The sequence below is a fragment of the Sus scrofa genome, chromosome 2 (assembly GCF_000003025.6).
Source record: "Sus scrofa isolate TJ Tabasco breed Duroc chromosome 2, Sscrofa11.1, whole genome shotgun sequence".
Taxonomy (NCBI): domain Eukaryota; kingdom Metazoa; phylum Chordata; class Mammalia; order Artiodactyla; family Suidae; genus Sus; species Sus scrofa.
The window spans coordinates 146,278,621-146,295,962 of NC_010444.4; positions in this window are offsets into that span (position 1 = coordinate 146,278,621).

The following is a 17,342-nucleotide window of genomic DNA, read 5'->3' on the forward strand; positions in this document are numbered from 1 at the left end:
TCAGTCTTTTGTCATCTGTAAACTGGAAATAAAAATGGTGTTTCCCACATAGGTTTATAGTGTGGATTAAAAGTGACAATTCATTCAAAGTGCTCACTCTCTCAAACCCTGAACCAAGAAGGGAAAGCATACCTTCGTGACTGTGAGCTAGCAGGTTAGAGTCATTCTTAGCGCAAAGCAGAAACAGGGGACAGAGGGAAGCTCTGGGAGATGGCGGTCATGTGTGTTTCCTTGATGATGGGACGATATCACAGGTGTTTTTGTATCTCCAAACTCATCAAATTGTACACATTATGTATGTGTATGCAGTTCTTTGTATGTCAGTTATACATCTACAAATGTGTTTTAAAAAGCATAAAGAAAGTTTAAAAAGAGCTTTGTTTTTTATTTTTAATTTTATTGGAGTATAGTTGACTTACAATGTTTTATTTGTTTCAGGTGTACAGCAAAGTGAATCAGTTATACACACATTCATTCTTTTTCCCCCATATACACTGTAACAGACTATTGACTAGAGCTCCTGTGCTGAACACTAGGTCCTTGGTACTTACCTGTTTTATACATAGCAGTGTGTATGTCTTAACTTCAGACTTCTAATTTATCCCCCACCCCACGTTTCCCCTTTGGTAACTATAATTTTGGTTTTGAAATCTTTGAGTCTGTTTCATAAAATAGTTCCTTTGTATCACTTTTGATTAAATTACACATATAAGTGATATCATGTGGTATTTGTCTTTTGCTGTCTGACTTACTTTGCAGAGTAAGATAATCTCTAGGTCCAACCATGTTGCTACAAATACCATTATTGCAATATTTTTTATGGCTGAGTCATAGTCCAATGGCGTATATGTACCACATCTTATTTATAAAGCAGAAACAGGCTCACCGACATCAAAAACAAACTATGGTTATAAAAGGGGAGGGTGAGGGTGGTATGGGCTAGGAATCTGGGATTGGCATAGGCACATATATGCCAGTCTTGTATGTGGAATGGATGGTCAATGAGGACCTGCTGTATGTCACAGTTTTTGTGACAACCTGTATGGGACTGGATATGTGTACATGTAAACTGAATCAGTTTCCTGTCCAGCAGAAATTAATACAGCATTGTAAATCAATTATACTTCAATAAAATATTTACGACCAAAAAAATAAAAGTGGAAAATAAGTGTTAGCAAGAATTGCATCCATTTACTAATTCAGTATCTATTTCTTAAGACAATGGTCTCTAGAACAATTCTTTCTGGATTTGAATCTCAGTTCCTCCACTGAATTCTCTTATTAAGAAATGTATCATACAGGAGTTCCCATCGTGGGCCAGCAGTAACAAACCCTACTAGTATCCATGAAAACGTGAGTTTTATCCCTGGCCTCACTCGGTTAAGAATCCAGGGTTGCCATGAGTTGTGGTGTAGGTCACAGACATGGCTCGAAACCTGCATTGCTGTGGCTGTGGTGTAGGCTAGCAGCTACAGCTCTGATTTGACCCCTAGCCTGGGAATTTCCATATCCCACAGGTGTGGCCCTAAAAAAAAAGTATTATACATACAAAAATATATAGAATAATTATATATACATATATATTTGAGTATAAATGAGTACTAAGATGAGCAATTGTGATCCATCAACCAGATTAAAAATGAGAGAATACACATACATAATCTCTGTGTCCTTCTCTCATCATGTAGTTTGCCTCCCCTCACAAGTCATGAATAGCCTGAATTTTGAACATTTTCTTGCTTTCCTTTACAGTTTTCCTCCTGATATACTTTGATTATATTTGTGTATCTCCAGTCATATGGGCAAGAGTTTCTCTAAGGTATACTTTGTGGTAGAATTACTAAGTCATATTTACTACTTAATGCCGTAACTATCACCCGAGTAGCTGTAACAAATGGCATTCCCCCTTGCAGTATATGAGAATCTGAATTTCTCTGGCCTAACCGACACCCGATATTATTTGATTTGATATTTTCTTGTTGTTGGGGTGGGCAAGTAGCAACAGGAGGGATGGAAATTAGATGAATGTAAAATGATAGCTCTGTGCCTTTTCCCTGGCTTTGTGGAGGTCTACTTGACAATTAAAAACTGTACATATTAAGGTAGATCCCTTGGTAATTTGATATATGTATACTTATTAAATAATCATCACAGTCAAGGTAGTTAATATACCCATCCTCTCACTTAGCCAGATTTCTTTTCTTTCTTTCCCTTTCTTTCTTAATTTCTTGTGCGTGTGTGTGTGTGATACACTTAGGATTTACTCTCTTGGCAAATTCCAGTTATCCAATACAAAATTATTATTATGCATCATGCATAACTGAAACTTTGTCTCCCTTGACCAACAGCTCCTCATAACCTCTTGCCCCCACTTCCTCGCATCCACCGTTTTACTCTCTGCTTGTAGGACTTCGGCCGTTTTGGATCATGCAGTATTTGCCTTTCTGCATCTCACTTATTTCACTCAGTGTACTGCCCTCAAGTTTCAACCATGTTCTAGCAAATGGCAGGATTTCCTTCCTTCTCTTAGGTGAGTAATATTCTATGCTGTATATGCAGCATTTTCTTTCTCCATTCTTTGGCGACAAATGTTTAGGTTATTCCGTATCTTGGCTATTGTGAATAATGCGGAAACGAATATGGGGTGTGGGCAAGTTTTGAAGATTCTGATTGTATTTTCTTCAGATGAATACCAAGAAGTGGGACTGCTGGATCATAAAGCAGTCTTTGGCCGTAGCTGATCTGTTCTGATTTTGGAATCTAGGGAGTGTCTCTTTCCCTTCATCCTGAGTTGGAATTATCTTACTGGGTCTTGCCACGACACTTGTTCGTTTATTTTCTACCTTTGATATCTTTAACACTGTAGGGTCTGAGGATATTATGGATCAAGCAGAGAGACTATTTAAACCGCTACCCAGTTCTTTACTGCTCTGGGCCCCATTCTTAGCTGAAAGGCATCTATATTGTCTGGTATGTGAGCCACGGAAGCATCCTAATATGTAGGTGGAATAAGCTATCCGCAGAATTAGAAGAGACCTGCCAGGCAATGTGCATTCTTTTCCATGGTAAGAGGTAGATCCAACTTTTACTTAGGGCGAGAAGGCCCCTCCCCCAGCATGACCACTCAACCTCTAAATGGTATGGGTGTCATTGGCTCCTGAACCAGATTTTATCCTTAACCCTCTAGACAACATGTGGTCTACCAAGGCCTTTGGCATACCAGCCACTTCTTGCTTCTCCAGCCCCATCCACTTACTATTACTGAGGCAGTAAATCCATGTGATATACTCTGGTGCCCATACTCTCCAGATATCTTTGTACTGGCTTATGACAGAAAGTAGGAGAGTTAGCAGAGCTTTGGTACAAATGATAATTATACATTGTTGTCTGTTATAAACTATTTCTGATTTGATAAATTATTATTAGGAGAGAAGAGAATTGATTTACCAAATCATTGGTTATATCCTATAAACTTGAGGCAATATTGATTTTCTCTAGCAAAGGAAAAATGTCTGGCATAGCAGTGGAGATCTTAGCTACAATCTAATTGAACTTGTTGCATGACTTTCCTGGGACTGTAACTAAATAGCATAAACCATGTAGCCTAAAACAACAGAGAGTTATTCTCTCATAGTTCTGGAAGCTTGACGTCAGAAATCAAGATGTGGACAGGGCCATGCTTCTCTGCAAGGAGAATAGAAGAGAATAATTTCTTCATCTTCTTAACTCCTGGTGACTTGCCAGCATCTCTGTATCCTTATCGTTACATGGAGTTCATTCCTCATGTGGCTGTGTTTTCACATGGTTGTCTTTCTTCCGTGTCTCTTCTCTCCTTCTAAGAACAGCAGTCATCTTGGATTAAGGACCTACCCGACTCCAGTCACCTCATCTTAATTTAACCCATTTCTATTAATGAGCTAAATTATGTAATATTTTCTCCTTCAGTGAGTTCAACACTCCAGAGGAGAGCCACCACTGAAAGTTTTAGTAATACTCGTTCCCTTCTCACCAGCAAAATTGTTATGGTTTTGGTAACTGTTATGCCCTCTGGATCTTCCTGTGAAACATAATCATTTGGTGAGTGTTCTGATGATATGTAGCAAATCCATTTCAGCACGTCCCTTTCACCAACCCCCTTAACCACCTGCCACATAGTGTTTCTGACTGTTTAGTGATACTTGGTAAAATAAAATTCAGATTTCTCTTTGCACCCCCATTCACCCCTCCCTCTCTCCTGGCATCTGGCGACCACTGATCGTTTTCCTCTCTCCAGAGAGGTTTTTCTGATCCAGAATAGCATATATTTGAAAAAACACCTTGTTTGTACCTTTTTAGGTTGGCTTCTTTCATTTAGTCTTTCCAAGGCTTGTTCACTTTTTTATTTTTAGCACTGAATAATATTCCGTTGTCTGGATATACCACCGTTTATTTATCTATTCATTTATTGAAGGCAAGTTTGGTTGCTTCCATGTTTTGGCAATTACCGTAAAGCAATTTCAATGAACATCTGTATACAGGTTGTTGTGTGGACATATGTTTTCAGTGCATTCAGGTAAATGCCAAGAAATGTGATTGTTGAATCACATGATAATGATTTAGTTTTATAAGAAACTGCCAAACTTGGAGTTCCCATCATGGTGCAGCAGAAACAAATCCAGCTAGGAACCATGAGGTCGTGGGTTTGATCCATGGCCTTGCTCAGTGAGTTAAGGATCTGGCGTTGCTGTGAGCTGTGGTGTAGGTCACAAACACGGCTCATATCTGGTGTTGCTGTGTCTGTGGCACAGGCCAGTGGCTACAGCTCAGATTCTACCCCTAGCCTGGGAACCTCCAGATGCCGAGGTGCGGACCTAAAAAAGACAGAAAAGACAAAAAAAAAAAAAAAAAAGAGAGAGAGTAAAAAGAAAAAAGAAACTGCCAAACTGTCTTACAAAGTGTCTGTGGCATTTTTCATTGCCATTAGCTGGAATAAGTGTTTCCGTTGCCCCCCATTTTTGCCAGTTTTTGGTGCTATTAGTGTTTTGGATGTTGGCCATTCTAATAGGTGTGTTGTGGTAGCTCCATGGTGCTTTAATTTGCAATTGCCTAATGACGTTATGTCAAGCAGTTACCTTTTGATTTGCTTACTTTCCATCTCCATCTATCTTCTTTGGTCAGATGTCTTTCCAGGTCTTTTGCCTATTTTTAATCATTTATTCATTTTTTTGGAGTTTTAAGCATTCTTTGTATAGTTTGATAGCACTTTATACAATGTGCTTTTGGAAATATGTTCTCCCATTTGTAGCTTATATTCTCGTTATCCTGATGTTGTATTTTGCAGAATGGAAGTTTTTAATTTTAACAAAGTCCTGCTTATCAATTACTTCTTTTATGTATCATACGTTTAGTGTGCATACAGAAAAGACCCAGTGCTGTAGAAACTTTCTCCTATGTTATCGTCTAGGAATTTTATGATTCTGTAGTTTACATAGAGGTCTATGATCCATTTTCAGTACATTTTTTGAAGGGTGTAAGGTCCGTGTCTAGGTTTTGTTGTCGTTGCATGTGGCTGCCCAGTTATTCCAAGAACATTGGTTGAATAGTGATCTTTGCTCCATTCTATTGACTTCGCTTCTTTGTCAAAGATCAATTGATTATGAGCGTATATTTCTGATTTCTCTATTCTGTTCCATTGATTTAGTTGTCTATTCTTTCATCAATATCTTATTGTCTTTGTTATAGCTTAATAGTAAGCCTTGAAGTTGGGTATTGTCAGACTTGCAAATTTGTTATTATCATTCATTATTTACTGGATTATTTTGAGTCTTATCATTCTCCATATAAACATTCTAATCAGTCAATATCCACAAAATAATTTACTACAATTTTGGTTGTGATTGTGTTGAATTTATACACTAAGTTAGGAGGAACTAACATCTCAAGAATATTGAGTCTCCTCATCCAAAAATGTGGAATATATCTACATTTATTTTGTTCTTTTTTTGATATCTTAAACCAGAGTTTTGGTTTTCCTCAAATGTATACCTATTTTGTTAGATTCGTACCTACATATCTCATTATTTTGGAGCTAACGTAAATAGTATTGTGTTTTTAATTTCAGATTCCATTTGTTCATTGATAGAGTATAGGAAAGTGATTGACTTTGGTCAAATGTCTTTCCAGGTCTTTTGCCTATTTTTAATCATTTATTCATTTTTTTTGTGGAGTTTTAAGCATTCTTTGTATAGTTTGATAGCACTTTATACAATGTGCTTTTGGGAATATGTTAACCTGTATTTTGAAACCTTACTCTAATCAATTATTAATTCCATTTTTTTTACTCTTGGATTTTATACACAGGTGATTATGTCATCTGTGAACAAAGACAGTTTTATGTATACCTTCCCAATCTATATAGTGTTCACTTCCTTTTTTTGTATTAGCTATAACTTCCAGGACAGTGTTGAAGAGGAGTGGTGAAAGTGGATACTTTCATCTTATTCCTGATCTTAATATGAATGCTTCAAGTTTCTCACTATTAAGTATAATTTAGCTACCATTTATTTTTTATTTGTTTTAATAAAATTGAGAAAGTTCTACTCTGTTTCTAATCTGGTGATAATTTTTATCAGGAATGTATGATACATTTTCTACATTTCTGCATATCGTCATGCAAATTTTCTTCCCTAGCCTGGTAATGTTATGGGTTGACCTTTATTGATTTTTGAATGGTGAATCATCCTTGCAAACCTGGGATAGTCCTCTCTTGATTGTGGTATATAACTCCATTTATATCTTGTTGGATGAAAATTGCAAATTTTTTTTGAAATTTTGTCTATGTGAGATATTTGGTCATTGGTTTTCTTTTCTGGCTGGGTTGGGTATTAGGATCATGGTGGCTGGTTTGACAGAATGAAGTAAGAAGTGTTTTCTCTGTTTCTATCTTCTGAAGGGTATGAAGACAATTAAAATAATTTCTACAATTAAGGCTTGATAGAGTTCACTAGTGAACTGATAGGGGCCCGGTGTGCTTTCTGTTTTGGAAGATTATTACTAATCATTGATTCATTTTACTTAATGCAAGTGTTGGTATACTTGGTGTTGTCCTGGAGGTCCTTTAAACGAATCTATTTTTTCTAAAAATTTTTATCATTGCTGTTCTGATTGAGTAATTTCCATTACTATATCTTCCAGGTCACTTATGCATCTTCTTGTATCATCTAACATGCTGTTTGTTACTTCTTTCTAGTGTATTGTTCATTTTATTTATATAATGATTTCTATTTTTGTTTCCATCATAGCTGGTTTACAGTGTTCTGTCAATTTTCTACTGTACAGCATGGTGACCCAGTTACACATACATGTATACATTCTTTTTTCTCACACTATCATGCTCCATCATAAGTGACTAGACATAGTTTCCAGTGCTACACAGCCGGATCTCATTGCTATTCCATTCCAAAGGCAATAGTCTACATCAATTAACCCCAAGATCCCATCATTAGTAAGTCCACAAATAACAAAGCTGAATGGGTAGAGAGAAAAGGGGACCCTCCTGAATTGTTGGTGGGAATGTGATCTGGTACAACCTCTATGGAAAACAGTATGGAGGTACCTTAGAAAACTATACATAGGACTGCCATATGACCCAGAAATCCCACTCTTGGGCATATATCTGAACAAAACTTTCCTTAAAAAAGACACGTGCACCCGCATGTTCATTGTAGCTCTGTTCATAACAGTCAAGACATGGAAACAACCCAAATATCCATCAACAGATGATTGACTTAGGAAGATGTGGTATTGTTCATTTTAATTATTGTATTCTCCCGATCTGACTTGTTTTTTAAGTTACTAGTTCTTAATTAAAATTCTCAGCGCGTCGATGGATTCTTTTTCCAGCCCCACTTATCCTTACCGCTATTGCTTCGAACTCTCTGTCAGGTAGAGTATTAATCTATGTGTTATTCAGGTTCAGGTTCTTTTTCTTGTTCTTTCATTTGAAATGTGGTCCTCTGTATCCTCATTTTGTCAAACTTTCTCTCTAGGAAATTTAGTGTAACAGTTACCTATCTCAGTCCTGAAGGTGTGTCCTTGTGAGAGAGTGTCCCTTTGCTGTCTGTCTGTCTAGTGGCCTGGGTAGGGAGAGCTAGATCTGAAGTGAACATGTGCTGTATTTTCCCTCCAAGTGTGCCTTGAGGGGAGGTAAGGCTGGAGCTGTATGGGCTAGGGCCACAGCCATGTGCACCCTGGGCTTCTCCTGTGCTCAGTTGACTTTAATTTCTTTTTTAGGGGTGGTGTTGGGGCCATAGATGCTGGAACAGGAGTTGGATTTCTTCTGGCATGGGGGTGGTCTCCATTTGGTTGGGGACTGAGGGCTTCCTGCTGGGCTTCTGTGCTGGTTTCATTATCCCCTGATGGGCATGCCCAGGCCAGCAGCTGGGTTGGGACTGGAGGAGTTGTTGCCACACTACTGAATTGGTTTGGCCCCCTCCCAAGCATGTGCCATACGCTAGTCTGCAGTGGTGACCTCCGCCCTGGAGATAGTTTTTCTCCCTCCCTTAGTGAGCACTGAATGATTGCCTATGCCTTGGTCAAAGGCATCTGGCATCAGAGCAGTTCCCTCCACGTGGGTCACTCTTGTTGGCAATGGAAGCTTCTGCCTTAGTGGGGAGAAGTGCAGGAGCATGAGGGACTGAAGCAGGATCCCACTGAGGGCTTGGGGATGAGCTGGGGTGGTCCTTGCAAGCTGGCTGGAACCCTGGGCAGTTTTCCATCTGATGCTTCTGAACTGTGACTCTCCAAGAGCAGAGTTTGATGTTTTTTATGACCCTTCAGTAAGTTCCAGTGGTTTACATTCCAGCTAAGGGGGGTCATCTTCCTGGTGTCAGACTCTAAGCCTAGAATCACTAATATGTGGCTCGAACCCCTTGCTCCCCAGGAAAGATTCCTACATGTGTGATATCCCCTTCACCTTCAGTGTTCTTTCCAAGAAGTGTGGGTGCTCAGCAGATTCCTTCTCCTCCCTTCCTGCCAGGCTCATGTGGTGCTTCCTTGACAGCTACAGGTGTACAAGAGCAGCCCTGCTAGTCTCTGGGTCAGTTTCAGCTGAGTGGCTCTGTATGTAGTTGTCTTGATACATTTGTTGCAGAAAATGAGTCCTGAGTCCTCCTACTCCGTTATCTTGACATCTATCCTGTTGAGTATCTTTAAACTGTGTCTTGTGCCCTGTGATTTTGTTGTTGTTGTTGCTGTGGTTGTTGAAAGACAAATGTGATGTACAGGATAAAGTTAGAAACAAAATTCTGTACTAACTAGGTCTTTAGGAATGTAGTGATAATGGAGAGGGCAGAGCAGTCGATAATCCTATGAACAGGTCTTGGTCTTTTGGTGAGCATATGGAGGTTCCCAGGTTAGGGGTCTAATTGGAGCTGTTGCTGTCAGCCTACACCACAGCCACAGCGATGCCAGATCCAAGCCGCATCTGTGACTTACACTACAGCTCATGACAATGCAAGATCCATAACCCACTGAGCGAGGCCAGGGATCAAACCCGCAACCTCATGGTTCCCAGTGGGATTCATTTCCCCTGCACCACGAGGGGAACTCCAGTGCTTCTCAGTTTTATCTTGTTTTCATCTCAGGTGGGAAAAGACAGCTGGAGGAGGCTGATTGGATAGTTCCCTTGTTCCAAGTAGATTGGGATCTGAAAAAAAATACCAGATGAGGCTCTGGTAAAATGGTTTCTCCTTAGAGCAGATGTTTTTGAGGATGGAGTTCCCTCCTGTATTTCAAAATATTTATTCCCCAACCCCTGTTAGAAGCAGATGAGCTTTTTTCTCTAGGAACAGTGAGGCCCCGGTAGAGCTCTCCCTTGATGTAAAAACTCAAGAGAATGTAACTGGTTCCCCCTGAAGTTTTTATCTTAGACTTGTCCACACTGAGCCTGTAGCAATTCATCAATTACAGTCTAAGTTTTCCTACCCCAGAATTATTTCCTGCAGAGGTTTCTGCTTGTGATGTTTCTTCTCTGATAATTTGTGGTTCTTAGTATTTTTTTGTTTCTCTGACTTCTAGGGGAACACTTTGCCCTGTGACCTCACTTCCCTAATACACCTAGGACACTTGTTGATGTTCAAGTTTGTTTAACTTTTTACTTTTGCTCATTTGTTCTTATTCATTATTACTCTTCTTTTGCTTGGCTTGTTTTGCTGCACACTGTCGACACTTGATATGCTGAATGAGTGTATGAAAGGATGATTAAATGAATGCAGAAAATAACTACATGTGACCCTTGACTTCCTTGCTGCCATGGAATTCAGTGCAGCCCATTGCTTTCAGAGCACACATTAATTTCAGGTGGCCGTGGCAGACCCCTTCTCTGGATCATTGGCTGGGGAGCCCCCCCCTACTTCCTACTCTTCATAGCGACACAACTCCAAGAGTTAGGGCAGTGAGGTAGGACATCAATCTCTTTCCTCAGTCCTTCTTAATCCTTCTTTCTTCTTCTGGAAGAGAGGAATGCATTTATTGTCAAAGAGGGAGAGTCCGTCATTTCCAGCAAAGGAAGGATTTGTGTCTCTTGGAGATGCTCTGTTCTGAAGAGGGGGAGGGCTCAATATTAATGGGATTTTGAGGCCTCAGACCCAAGGGACAGGAAGATTAAGATAAGACTCTGAAGGAAATGGAAGAGGATTCAAAAATGAGGTTGAAGGGAAGACCAAGGGGTGAGAGATTTTCCATATGTCTTTGAATGTGAACTTTGCCTACACCAGCTTATTATCCAATGGGAAGAGTCACCTCTTCGTATCACGCAAGAGACACAGAATGTATGTTTAATCAAGAGTAAATGCAACTCGGCTACTCTTTTCAGACTCTTTCAGACATCATAGGCCATAATGACAGGGTCACAAAGGGTTATGTGGTCTGCAGAAAGTATGAGCAGAGGAGATACAGTGGGGCGAGCATCATATAGAGCCACTCGATTAGGATTAGACTGGTGTCAAAGGTCCTCTTGCCTGTTTCTTTCTGCTAGCTGCCCTTGATTCTAATTTCCCAGCAGACGCTGGTCTAATTTCAAGCCCATATTCCCAGGGCATAGCAGCTTAGGGCACGTGCTTTCACCATGAGCTGTCTATTCCACTTTGTTTTGATCACTGCCTACACTCCTCAACTGGAAACCCCTGAGCCTCACACGTTCTATGGCATAAGGCCCAGGACTCCCTTATCTTTGCCACCAAGCATCTTGATGAATGGATTGTTCTGTGATGTGGTGAAGAGACCATCTATTTTGTAATCAAACAAGTGAAGAGAAAACTATTAAGCTCTGGAGTGTCAGTTTCCTCATCTGCAAATGGAAAGCCTAAGAACTCTATCATGGAGCTCTTAAGAAGATCAAACTTATGTGAAGTATCTTTTATCATGTCAGGCCTGTGGCAGGTGCCCAGAGCAGCTTTGAAAAGTAAATAAATTCAGGCAGAAAGCAAAATATTGAAAACAAAAAAAAAAAGCATAGGTTATGGGGGAAGAATAACTGAACCATATAGAGTTGATGCTTTAAAGGACATAATTGGTTAGCAAGATGTTTGTATCCACATCAGAATTTGAGCATACAGCATAATGTATCCAATCATTCAGAACTGATTAAATATCATGCTTAATGCTGATATTTCAGTTCTGTGCCAGGTATTTGGAATAGTGTCTGTGTCAACATAGGTCCCGCATTAATTTCAAAACTACCCATGAAACTATTTTCTATTTTAGAAGCTGCAAGAGAGTTTCTTGGCCATTTTAAATGGAATAGGTTGGTTTGATCAACAACTTGGCAAAATTATGCTGCAAAAAAGATGGGTTGACTTTTTTTTTCAAGATGGTATTTTTCTCTTAATTAAACATTTATATCAGTCATGTCAGTGTTTTATTTCATTACTGTTGTTGCTTTTTCCTTTTTTTTCCACTTTTTCTTTTTCCCAAGAGAGGCCATCTTAGAGTATGTTGTGACATTTGCTGCCCTGTTCACACCTACCTCTGTTTCCACTGACGCTAATGGAATTAGAATATTGACTTTCCCCTAGTGGGCTGGCAGAGATCTGACCATTTTCAGGTAAAGAAATCCATTTGGGAGGGACTCTTCATAGTCAGCTCAATCTCCTAAGGCTGAAAAAGCATATTGTACACTGCTCACACTTTTGGAAAACCCCCTGCAAAGGCATCCCAGTGTTAAATGTTCTAATTAACAGGAAACTGAGCCATCAGGTCATGTAGCTATTGATGATGGGGCTCAAAGAAGACAGTATCCTAAACGTGAGTGTCTGTGCATGAGATGCTGCCTGGAGAAGCTGGTTCTTGGCAGTTTCTGGATTAAAAGTTGATTTTCAGAATGTGGCAAGCTTTTTCTTTATTTATTTTTTTATTATTTATTTACTTGCACCGGGCTCATCATCAGGGACTCCATCACAGCTGACCTGTAAATACAGCCACGTTGTTTCTAAGCAACCTCACAAATAAAAAAAGCAATGATATTTGCCTGTGATTGTGGGGGTGAAATTTGATAAGGAAACAGATGGCACTTTGTAGCTTCCTGGAATTTTCAATAAATAAACTGATACTGAAAGAGGTTTGCAAAAAAAAAAAAAAAATCAAATAATACTAGTGTTTTTCTTTGAAACCAAGTACACACTTTCAGTGCTAAACAATATCAGAGTCAAAGCTTACAAACCTCAGGGAGTTCCCGTTGTGGCTCAGCAGTTAATGAACATGACTGGTATCCATGAGGATGCAGGTTTGAACCCTGGCCCCGCTCATTGGGTTAAGGATCCGGCATTGCCGTGAGCTGTGGTATAGGGTGCAGATGTGGCTCAGATCTCACGTTGCTGTGACCCTGGTGTAGGCTGATGGCTACAGCTCCAATTGGACCCCTATCCTGGGAACCTCCATATGCCATGGGTGCAGCCTTAAAAAGAGAGAAAGACAAAAAAAAAAAAAAAGATAAAAAAAAACCCTCAGAATTTAAAATTTCTGTATACAAACTCCCATGGCACCTGGCACTCATCGTAAGTATTAACCTCCCTTGAGTTGATACACCACCTTGCCCATGTCAGAGGCCTGCACATGATATTAATTCCACAACAGGTAGCAAAACTCCTGCAGAGGGTCAAAAGTGAAGCACATTTTAAGCAAATATTGTGGAGGCTGTCTTCCCTCACAAGAGATATGCTTTAGGAGACAATAGAACTTTCAAATGGAAATATATTAAATGTATTGTGAGTTTTTAGAAGGCATGTAGTAAATAAATGCAGGAGTATAATCATATCAGCATTTAACATATACTAAACCAATGTGTGCAGACCTGTCTCATGGTATGAGAATATTATAAAAGTATACTTTTATATGTCACTTTATTCTATCTTATTTTACTCTATATAGTCTATATACAGTTGCCTGTATAAAGATGAATGTACTCAACCTTCTCTCTCTCTCTGTGTGTGTATATATATATGTATATATATATACAGAGAGAGAAGTAATTTTTTTTATATATATAATGATTTTTATTTCTTCCATTATAGCTAGTTTACAGTGTTCTGTCAATTTTCTACTGTACAGCATGGTAACCCAGTTATACATACTGATTCTTAGAGAAAAACCAATCAAAACTACTGTGAGATATCACCTCACACCAGTCAGAATGGCCATAATTCATAAGTCCACAAATAACAAATGCTGGAGGGGGTGTGGAGAAAAGGCAGCCCTCCTGCACTGTTGGTGGGAATGTACAACCACTATGGAGAACAGTGTGGAGGTGCCTTAGTAAACTATACATAGAACTACCATATGACCCAGCCATCCCACTCTTGGGAATGTATCCGGACAAAACTTTCCTTGGGAGGTAATTTTTAAGCATTTTCAGAGATGTCATTGATTCCCAATGAATTTGCACTGAGCTTAGAGCACACACATCTCCTTTAAATTCCTCATTGTCCTTATCAAACATGGTCCTCATATAATTCTCTCTCACCCAGACTTGGTTTTTCTCTGCATCCCCCACCCCCAGGGTTTTGTTTGTTTGTTTGTTTTGCCTATAAACAACAGACATTTATTGCTCACTGTTGTGGAAGCCCCAAGTCCAAGATCAACCTGCCACCCTGGCTGGGTGCGGGTCCTCCTCCTGATTCATAGCCAGTGCCTTTTTTTGTGACCTCACCTGGTGGAAGTAATCCCTTATTCCTCTTTGCCTGGTTTACACTCTGCTTCTGGCTTGGATCTTTGCTTCTTCAGTCTCTTCCTCTGTGATCACTGACAACTTCAGCTATTTCACTTTCTCCCCTGCTTGTCCTCCCATGTGTAAATATCACTTGTATTAGTTGCTTCTGGAGTTTTTTCTTATGGTTTCTATGCTTTTCACCTGTGTTTCTCTCCCTTTCACTCCTCCTCCTTTTCTAAACTGTGATAAGTAGCAAGCATCTACAATGCCCTCGTTGGTGCTACTGTGACTCCTCCTGTCCCCTCATCCTAAAGACTGGCTTCTCTCCACGGGCAGGGTATGTAGCGGGCATTGGTTATGTCCCAGCTTCCATCCTCTGAGGCTGACACTGTCACAAAGCTGTGGAAGCTCGTGTGGGCACCTGTTTCATTCACCATAGACCCATCCTTTGTGCTTATGAAAGAGGTAGGACTCTTTTAGGTACAGAGCTGTTCTTCATTCACCATGCTGGCTGCAACAAATATTTTAGGGGTAGGGTTTAAGAGTGTAGATGCTGGAGACAGACTGCCTTGGGTCAAATTCTTGTTGCACTATAAATGAACTGTGTTACCTGGTTTTGTAAGTTACTTAAACTTTCTAGATTTTCTAGTACTTGATTTATGGTTGTGAGGATTTAATGGAGCCAATGCATGTAAATAGCTTAGGGCAAAGCCTGCCATGTAGTAAGAACTCCCCCAAAGTTAGCTATTACAATGTATCAATTAATGGGGATGTTATTCTGTGACTCATTAATCCTTCCAGCAACTCTTTATCAAATGCTTTCTAAGTGTCAGACTCTATGCCAGATGCTGGGAACATAAGGATAAATGAGGCAAAACACCTGCCACCCAGAACCAGAGAGTCAAGACTTAGAGACAGATAGGCAAACAGTTAAAGTCAAGTGTCACCAAGGTTTATGCTTCTACCCTGCTGCACTTGGCCAAGCCTGACTTTCCCTGGGGATACACTCCAGGCAGTATTTGCAGACTGTCCAAGACATCAGTAGAAGATGCCTCAGAGGGGAGGGTGCCGAAGGTAATGTCATCCTGACACTAATAATCTAGGCTTTTCCTCCAGAGTTGAAGGTCAGTGCGGGGGTTGGTTCCCTGGCCTTAAGGTTGAGGTTTGTGAGGGGGTGAGCAGCCCCTCCGGAGAAGTTCCCGGGAGGCACCACAGACACCACATCTGCGGTGGAAAGTCAGGGCTTGGTTATGAAGGATGTAGAAGGAGAGTTCTCTGAACAGATGTGGGTAGAGAAGAGTTCTCATTTTTACAATGAGCTTGGGATTTCAGAGAGTCCCAAATAAAAACTTACAGAGAAGGGAGCCGTGGGAGATTGTGTCCAGAGGAAAGAAAGTACTGCCAAATATGGACATAAGGATAACGGGTTGTAAAGACAGCTGACAGTACTTATAATTTTGAAAGTGACCATGGCTGACAAAGATGTGACATGTGGTAGGATTAATTGCCTGTACAGTTTCACACAGAGCTTTCCACTTAGGCTTTTTGAGTCTTATTTTCTAGTACTATTTCATGAATGCAATATATTTTCCAGGCTATCTATGGGAGTGAAATTGTTGGGGTCAAGGCCAAGTCTTTCAAACAAAAGAGAAAACTCTCTCAGCTGCTCAGAAGGCCAAATAAAATTTTGTTCAGCTTACCCATGTAAGTGCAAAACCCTCCATATTTTTATATTATTAAAGGGAACACTCGAATTTAAAAAAAAAAAGTTCTTAATGATTCACACAGTACTATTGGAATAGTCATAAATGCTCAGGCTGTCTGCATTGTCCTTAATTAAAATAGCTTGTTTTCCACCATGAACTCAATATCTAACTCATTGCAGAATACTTCCTACAAACTGATAATTTAATTTTGTCAAGTAAAATATTAGTTACCTTATGGTATTACTATGTAATAATGCATGTACCCTAAAGTCACTTCCAAAGAAGTGAATTTTTCTACTGATAGCTGTGCTTGTAAAACAAACCAAATGATATTTTTCTCTAATTTGTTAGCTTACTGTTGTTTACTTTAGATGGTTATGAATGGTAGAAAATCAGGAAGAGTATGTTTACAATTCATGGTGTTCCAACAAATCAGATAAATGTAATTGTCAGAACCAACCTAAGTAGTTGAGCCTTGGAATAACTGTCCAGTTATTGCCAGAGACATCAGGCTTTGGCAACAATGGAAAACAAGGGACAACTTCTCTAGCACACAGAGAAAGGTGTTGAAAACTCTGGGAATGTAAGATACCATTCAATCCAATAAATACTTCTCCTCGTGCTCTGTAAATAAATCCCCCAAGCAAAGTGCCAGGTGGCTTTTCTCATTCTAGACAATATAGAGGAAGTTATTAGGATGTTATTTTTGTACACACAAGTAGCACATTTCCATTTCTGGGATTCATCTGAAGTGTAGAGGTGTATTTAAATAAGTCACACCACTTCTTGGGATCAATGCCCCTAGGTAAACAGTAGACCCTGGTAGGTGCAATTTAAAATATTTAAATATAGATAATCACCTGTAAAATATATGATATATTCATTTGTGCGTTATTTATTAAAAACTGTAGCTAAGTGTCAAAGGCACAGACACTTAATATTGAAAACTTAAATGAAAATGTTTGTAGTGTGGTTGAGGTGAGGGAAGGCAGGATTATAATATTTCCAGAGTCTTGATTTCCTTCAACATTGGCAGAGTTAGAAATTTGACTTTATAGATTCATCAGAAACATAACTACACTCATAAGTTAATGACATTAAATAAGAGTTATACTGGGAATTGTTTATCTAGCAAGGTTAATATTGTTATTCATTTGAGGTTAGACCTCCTTCTCATGTTCTCTGGAAAGCAAATGAACTAGTATGATGAATTATGAATTATGAACTGAATTAGTATGCCTAAAACTAAATGCAATAAAATCAAACCAAAATCAAAGAAAAAAAACACACTAATAAGCAAACTACAGTGTCCTAAAATACTTTTCTTTCTATCCTCATACTATTCCTGATAAAATAACCTGATACCAGGTATTAGAACAAAAGCACCAACACCTAAACAGAGTGAAGAAGGGGATTTCTCATTCCCCATGTAAGGAATTTAGGAGTTGCCCCTC